The 7,537-nt window shown below is 34.2% G+C and overlaps 1 long non-coding RNA gene across 1 annotated transcript; it reads right to left on the minus strand.

Annotated features, from left to right (window-relative positions):
- Positions 1–1,147: 1,147 nt before the first annotated feature.
- Positions 1,148–4,586, minus strand: LOC141555202 (uncharacterized). The gene is made up of 3 exons (XR_012486091.1): positions 4,344–4,586; positions 3,771–4,003; positions 1,148–1,635 (listed from the first exon to the last, which is right to left on the minus strand). It is a non-coding gene; the product is annotated as an uncharacterized LOC141555202 (long non-coding RNA).
- Positions 4,587–7,537: the final 2,951 nt, after the last annotated feature.

The raw sequence follows: 7,537 nt of genomic DNA on the forward strand, positions 1-7,537 counted from the left end.
AAGGTCATTAAGCTGAACTATAATCAAGCAGCCCAAAGTGGAATGCTATCTATTGAGTAGGAATGCCTAAGAGCTTGGCATTTTTCTTTTTAGTTTTTCTGATATTAAACATCAACAAATATGAGAATAGAAGAGGATTATAGATGAAACATTATGTCTTCATTATGTTCAGCATATTCTTTTTCAAAATATTAATTAATTCAATATATTAGTTCTAAAGTTGTCTTGCTCAGTGTTTCTCTCTGCCTGAACTCCCTTCTGTTTTCTTCTTTTAATTTTCCATTGATGCTCTTTTCAGTTTGTTTGTTTGTTTGTTTTACTCAACTCTTATTTCCTTGCCTTTTAATCAAAAATTGTCATTAAGGAAAACAAATCCACACATTAGCCATGTCGGAAACTTTCTTCACCTCTAGCCCATCATCATCCCTTCATCAAAAGGTAGGAAGCATTTTTCATCTTTAGTCCTGAAAATAGTAGAGATTAGACATTGCACTTATTGGTTCTTAAATCTTAGCTTGATTCCATGTTAAGGACAAGAATAGTGACTTATACTGAAGGGAGTTCAGCCTCAACACAGAATCCATGCCCTAAAACTGAGCTCAATTGGCCATTGAGCAAATTGAAAGTCACCTAAAGGACCATATCTCTGACTATTGAGCATGTTTCCCATCTATAACCCAATGACATCTTTGGATGTTTTGCCATTCACTTTGCCTTGCTCTTGTTTCCCCTTACTCTTATCTCTGAACCCTTTCAGCAGAGCTCTAAAAAGTGGGCTAGATATCAATAGCTTAGTCCATAATTCCATGGTACCTGGATTTTTTTAAGGAGTCAATCTATAAATAATTAAGAGAAAGTTCAAAATCCCCAGCAGAAACCCATAAGAGACACATTTTTTTTATTAAAACTTTATTTTCAAAAAATATGCATGCATTATTTTTTAACATTGACAGCTGCATAGCCTTGTGTTCCAAATTTTCCCCTCCTCCCCCCACCCTCTCTCCTAGATAGTAAGCAATCCAATATATGCTATGCAATATTCAATATATGTAAACATATTTATACAATTATCTTTTTTTTTATAATATTATCCCTTGTATTCATTTTTCCAAATTATCCTCCTCTCCCTCCACTCCCTCCCCCCGATGACAGGTAATCCCATACATTTTACATGTGTTACAATATAACCTAGATACAATATATGTGTGTAAACACCATTTTCTTGTTGCACATTAAGTATTAGATTCCGAAGGTATAAGTAACCTGGGTAGACAGACAGTAGTGCTAACAATTTACATTCGCTTCCCAGTGTTCCTTCTCTGGGTGTAGTTATTTCTGTCCATCATTGATCAACTGGAAGTGAGTTGGATCTTCTTTATGTTGAAGATATCCACTTCCATCAGACTACCTAAGAGACACATTTTTATAAACCTTGCTGAGGGAACACAAATACACCATCATAGCCCTGCTATCATTTCTCACCTTTGTGACTTTGGAGTACATTATTAGGCATCAGCCTCATTCCCAGCAGCCTGATGTCCTAAAAGCAAATAGTTCTCAATTCTCACTTAATTGTTGTCTTGAGTCCAGATGTTCAGGAATAAATGGAGATATCAGCTATTCCAGTAGCAAATCCTGAAAAACAAGCCTTTAAAAGTTTTTTTTCCCCAAAATCCTTCTCTATTTCTACATAGATTTCTTATCACAATTTACAAAATAATGAGTTTATGGTTGTTATTATAGAATATAAATTTTAAATAATCAAAAACAATTTTGATCTCTCTTCTGCATTTTCTTATTCACTTTTTTCCTTTACTTATATGGAAGGTGAATCTTTAGTTAATTTTTTGTTCTCAGGTAATATCATGAGCCAGGTGCTGGATCTGGTCTCAGAAAAATCTGGATTCAAATAATGCCTCTGCTACTTTTTGAATTTCTGGCAAGTGTCTGAGCCTCAAACTATTATAGACAAACTAATTAATATCTGATATTATAAAAATTTTCCATTTACAGGTCACAGAATCATAGCATTTTAAAACTGGAAGGGAACCTTTAAGATCATTTGTACCAATACCCTCATTTCATAAAAGATGAGAAAATTGAGGCCCTTGCCCAAGATGACACAGATAATGAGTGACAGAATTGAGATATAAATGCAAGTCTTTTAAATTCCTAAGGCCTTTTTCTTCCAACTGTCTCCTACTTCTGAGTTCAAAATCTAATTCTGTTAGATACTACCTATGTAACCTTTAATAATTCACTTAACTTATCTGGGCCTAGTATCCTTATTTACATAACTAATCAGCTATGAATGACAGCAATTCTGAGCAAAACAATGGTCCAAGACAATATGATTAATGATGAAGAGTGCTATCAGAGAAAACATCGATGGTATCTGAATATAGTTCAATGCATACTTTTTCCTTTTTTTTTTTTTTTCTTTTCTTGAGGGTTGCTTTTTTTGGTTTGTTTTATTTTGCAATATGAATAATATGAAAATATGTTTAGTATGACTACACATGTATAACCTATATCAAATTCTTGCCCTCTCAATGAGGAGGGTGGAGACGGAAGGAGAGAATTTAGAACTCAAAATGTTTAAAATGAATGTTAAAAATTGTTTTTACATGTAATGGAAAATAAAATGCTAAATAAATTTTTTTTTAATGTAAGTGCATGATGAACTTAGCTCTTTTCAATATTGAGGTGATTCAAGGCAATTCCAATGAACTTGTGATGAAAAGAGCCATCCACATCCAGAGAGAAGACTGTGGAGACAAAATGTGAATCACAGCATAGTAGTTTCACCTCTTTTTGTTGTTTGCTTGTTTTTTCTTTCTCATTTTCCTTTTGATCTGAATTTTCTTGCACAGCATGATAAATGTGGAAATATATTTAGAAGAATTGCAAGGAAGGGAGAAAATTTTGGAACACAAGGTTTTGCAAAGGTGAATGTTGAAAACTACCTTTGCATGTATTTTGAAAAATAAAAAGCTATTATTATTTTTAAAATTTTAAATGGATTTTATGTGTTTTGGGGTGGAATTTTGGGGGGAGCTGATTGCTATTTACTAGCACAATCTTAGATTTAGTCTAGATAACTCTAAGAGTCTTTCAGCTTTAAATCTATGATTGCTCATTATATTTCTAATTATATTTATTTCAATCATAAAATCCTAGAATGCTTTGAGCTAGATCTGGAACTTTAGTCCTTTCTCTGCCCTAACTAGCTGTGTAGCCCCAACAAGCTCTTCATCTATCTGAGCCTTAGGCATCTCTTTAAAATGAGGGGGGTTGAGCTAGGTGCTTTCTAAGGTCCCTTACAATGCTAAAATCCTACCTTTCTGGGATCCCCACTCAGTGGTTGACTCGGTGACTAGTTTGCAAATTTTCAAAATGTTCAGTCTCATACGTATGAGTTTTAGTTTTGTTTTCCATTTAGTAATTTGATTGTAAACTCCTTGAGGACAGGGGATGTAGTGGCCTCCTCTGTTTTGTACCTTGTTCAGGATAATGTTATATATGCAGGCAGATCTTTAGTAATTGGTTTTCTTTTGTTTTGTTTTTCTTACAACAACCACAAAGTACATCAAACCTCATACTTAAGTCATAGAAGGCACAGCTGAGAATAATTGACATGGAGTTGCTAGCAAGTATGCATTAGCCCAAGTCAGAGAGATATCATTTTGCACAGTTATACATCTACCATCTTTACTACAAACACTAAATTCACTATTTAAAAAACAAAAACAAACAAAAAAAAACCTTACCATTGCATACCAAGGATCTGGACCTAGTACACATATTGCTTCCCTTATTTGTTACTGAGTTTACAGGATTTGCAGCTGAAAAAAACTTTGGAGTTCTCATTCATCTTCCCATCTTTTATAGGTAAGAAACACCAGCAGCTCAGAAAAGTGAATTAATTTCCTTGAGGACACACAGCCAAGGAGGAGCAGAGCCAGGAATCCAGCACCTTCTCTTCACACCTCCTTGTTCCAACCTGTCACAAAGTGCCATTGTTGAGAGTTCTTCCATTTGCCTGTCCCTGCCTAAGGTCATCTTCTGCAGAGAACACTCCCTTGTTTATGCCCCCAGACAAAGCTTAGGTTATGATTATCCTTAGCTACCATGCTCTGGCACAACTACAGCCTTTCAGAGCTCTCCGCTGCAGAAATATTAGAAAGATTATTTTCGTTTCTAGCCATCGTTCAGGGAATTATGCTGGGTAAGGATGGACTCTGACAAACAATGCTATAAAATGCGAATTAATACTCTGATGAGCCCAATTTTATGACAGGCATGTTAAATGTGATTAAAACTGTACAGCATTCCCCACATACCCATCTGCTGCTTTTTAGGTGCTCCCAGCTGTTCCGATTTCCTACATTACGGTTTCTTGTCAGTTACTTCCAACGCATCAAAGTCTCGCACATATTCTTGGCCTTCCCCTCCGTTCTGGCTGGGCCTTGGCTGGATTTTCTGAAGCCGAAAAGCTGGGTGCCTCTGGCTACTCGGGCTGCGGAGGCATGTGTGGTTTATATTGCTGCTTCGCAAAAGCTCAGCTCATTAGCAGCTAAAATTAATCTCCTGGTTCCTTCTCTGTCATTACTCTTACCACCTGCAGCTCGTCGGAGCTTTTTTTTTTTTTTAATAAGGACTGAGGGAAGACATCATTTTAGCCACTAAGAACAGGTTCTGCTAATCTCGTCAGTTTCTGTAATAACCATCACCTCTGCAAACTCCCACACCCCAGTCTCTTACAGATAGCTCTCGGGTAGCCACTCTTACTCCACCCTCTGCTTCAAAACTTTGCTGATTTCATAAAAGAGCTTTATGGAGAAACTTCATAAAACAGTATATTTACAAATTAATCAATCATCAAGTATTTATAAGCCCTTGCTTTGTGCCGGGCGCTATGCAAAGTGTTGAGACCACAAAGACATAAATGAAACAGTCTCAGTCCTCAAGCCTGTGGGGAGAGACAGTATTGTTACACATATGACAATATACAAAAATAAGCCTATAAATACATATACAATCAATAGAGGGTAATTGGAAGGAGGCACTATCAGCTGGGAGAATCAGCAATGGCTTCATAAGGATGTGGCATTTGATACCCACTTACAGTAAAACCCTCCAAATATCCTGAGGCAGCTACTTGGGAGAGATTAATTACTTTACTGGTTGAGAGTTCATTAACAGAGGCAGCTTGGCATAGTGGATAAAGTGCTATACTTAGAGGCAAAAAGACTTAGGTCTGAATTACTTTATATACTTAGAAGTTGTGAGACATGGTCAAATTATTTAACCTTTCAGTCTCAGTTTCCTCATCTATAAAATGGGGATAATAAAGACACCTGCATCACAGGGTTGCTATGAGGCTTAATCTATAAAATGAAACAATATCATCAAAATTATTTACAAGCAGTTGAAAAGTAAAAGTGGATAGATGAATCTAATTAGGCACATAATAATATATAATAATAATAATAATAATAATAAAGGCACATAATAATAGGATAAACCCAAGGATCCCAATTACTAGGACTATGGAAAATTTGAAATAAGTTTGATAGATATAGTTTTAGACCAACATCTCACATTACATACTATAATAAGCTCCAAATGTATACATGATGTAAATATAAAAAGTCATATCATAAATAAATTAGAGAAAGGAAAGATCTTACAACTATGACTAAAGAGAAAATTAACTAATAATAAGGAATATATATGATTATAAAAGATAAAATGAATAATTTCAGTTGCATCAAAATGAGAAGCTTTTGCATAAGCAAAAAAATATATATGGTAAACAATAGAAGGGAAGCCATTAATTGGAAAAAATAACCTTGGCAGCAAATTTCTGATGTTTGATATACAAAATATATAGGGAATTAATGCACTTAAAATACATTCTTAATAAATAAAGAATTAATAATTTCTTAAGAATTTTGCTGAGAAATCTTGTTCAAAGTATACACATGTTCATGAACAAATGTATTAATTTATTTGTTTGATTAATAAATACAGTTTATGGAGAAGGACTTCTATTTGGTATTTGGGGTAAATAATAGTGATATCAGTGCAAAAATAAAAGAAGAGGAAAAAAGAATCAGTAAAAGATTAAAATACACTCATAAAGAAAAGAGAACTTATCTTAACATTACCGAATCCCTCATTTCTAGGCTTGATAATTTATGGATTTGTTTATCTATCATATTCTGCTCATTGATTTATTTTTCCAGTTGTTGGAGCAGACCAGTATCTAATATTTTAATGATTATTACTTTATAATAAAATTGGCAATGCTAAAAAAAAAAAGAAAGAAAGAAAAGAAAAAGAAAAGAGAACTTATTTGTACAAAAAATTTATAGCAGTTTTTTTCTCTGATGGAAAAGAATTGAATACTGAGGGGATGCCCATCATTTGAGAAATGGCTGAAAAAATTGTGAAGTATGATTCTGATGAAACATTATTATGCTATAAGCAATGATATCTGAATGGTTTCAGAAAAACCTGAAAAGAATAACATGAATTTTCAAAATAAAGTGAGTAAAACATGGAGAATATTGTACATGGTGTTAGCGTTATTATAATAATGATCATCTATAAGAGACTTAGTTACTGTGATCAGGACAATTCCAAAGGACCATGATGAAAAATGCTATCCACCTCTAGAGAGAGAACTGATAGACTCGAGTACAGATATAAAAACACATATATAAATATATATGTTCATGCTTTTAGATGTTTTAAGTTCTCAATAAACAAGAAAAAATATTTTAAGATGTAAATTTATGTGATTTTACACATGATTTAAAGAATGCCAGCAATATTCCCATCTCTAGAAATGTTGAAATGTCTGAAATTCTTCCTTTGAAATCCACCTCAAATTCCACACTCTGGGTCTGTATTCCATCTAAAAAGAGCAGGTAAATGAAAGGGAAGATGGACATCTATAGAAAAAAAATTCCTATCTTGAATTTTGCCTGGATATCCCTATCCCTTGACAATTAATGAACACTTTTTTACTATTTCTTTCCCTAAGCTTCCCAATAGATTGAGAGTCAGCTGCAGAACCAGGAAGACTAAATTCAAATCCTTCAGGTGTTACAATGGAAATGATCTATTTCAAACCCTCATTTTGGATAAGGAAACTAAGGTCCAGGAAAGCATTGATATTTCCTTGAGAATACATAGATAGCAGGTAGCAGAACTAAAGTTTGCATGCAGGTCTTCGAACTCTAAATGCAGTGTTCTTATAGCCTGCTTCCTGAAATAGAAAAGATTCAGAGTATGAAAGTAACAGACAATATGCCTATCAGGGGACAAGACTAGTTAAGTGTAGAAAGAGAAATCACCAGAGCATTGCTCGTGAAGGAATGAATATCTTCTGCCAAGGCAACTAATAAAAGCTTTCTATTAAGGCATGGATGGGAGTGGCAATCTACATTAGTGGAGGAAGGACTCCCACTAATAAAATGATAGATCCAAAATGCTTTCACATAGATTATCTCAATAAATACAACAA

This window comes from Sminthopsis crassicaudata, chromosome 1, assembly GCF_048593235.1.
Source record: "Sminthopsis crassicaudata isolate SCR6 chromosome 1, ASM4859323v1, whole genome shotgun sequence".
NCBI lineage: Eukaryota > Metazoa > Chordata > Mammalia > Dasyuromorphia > Dasyuridae > Sminthopsis > Sminthopsis crassicaudata.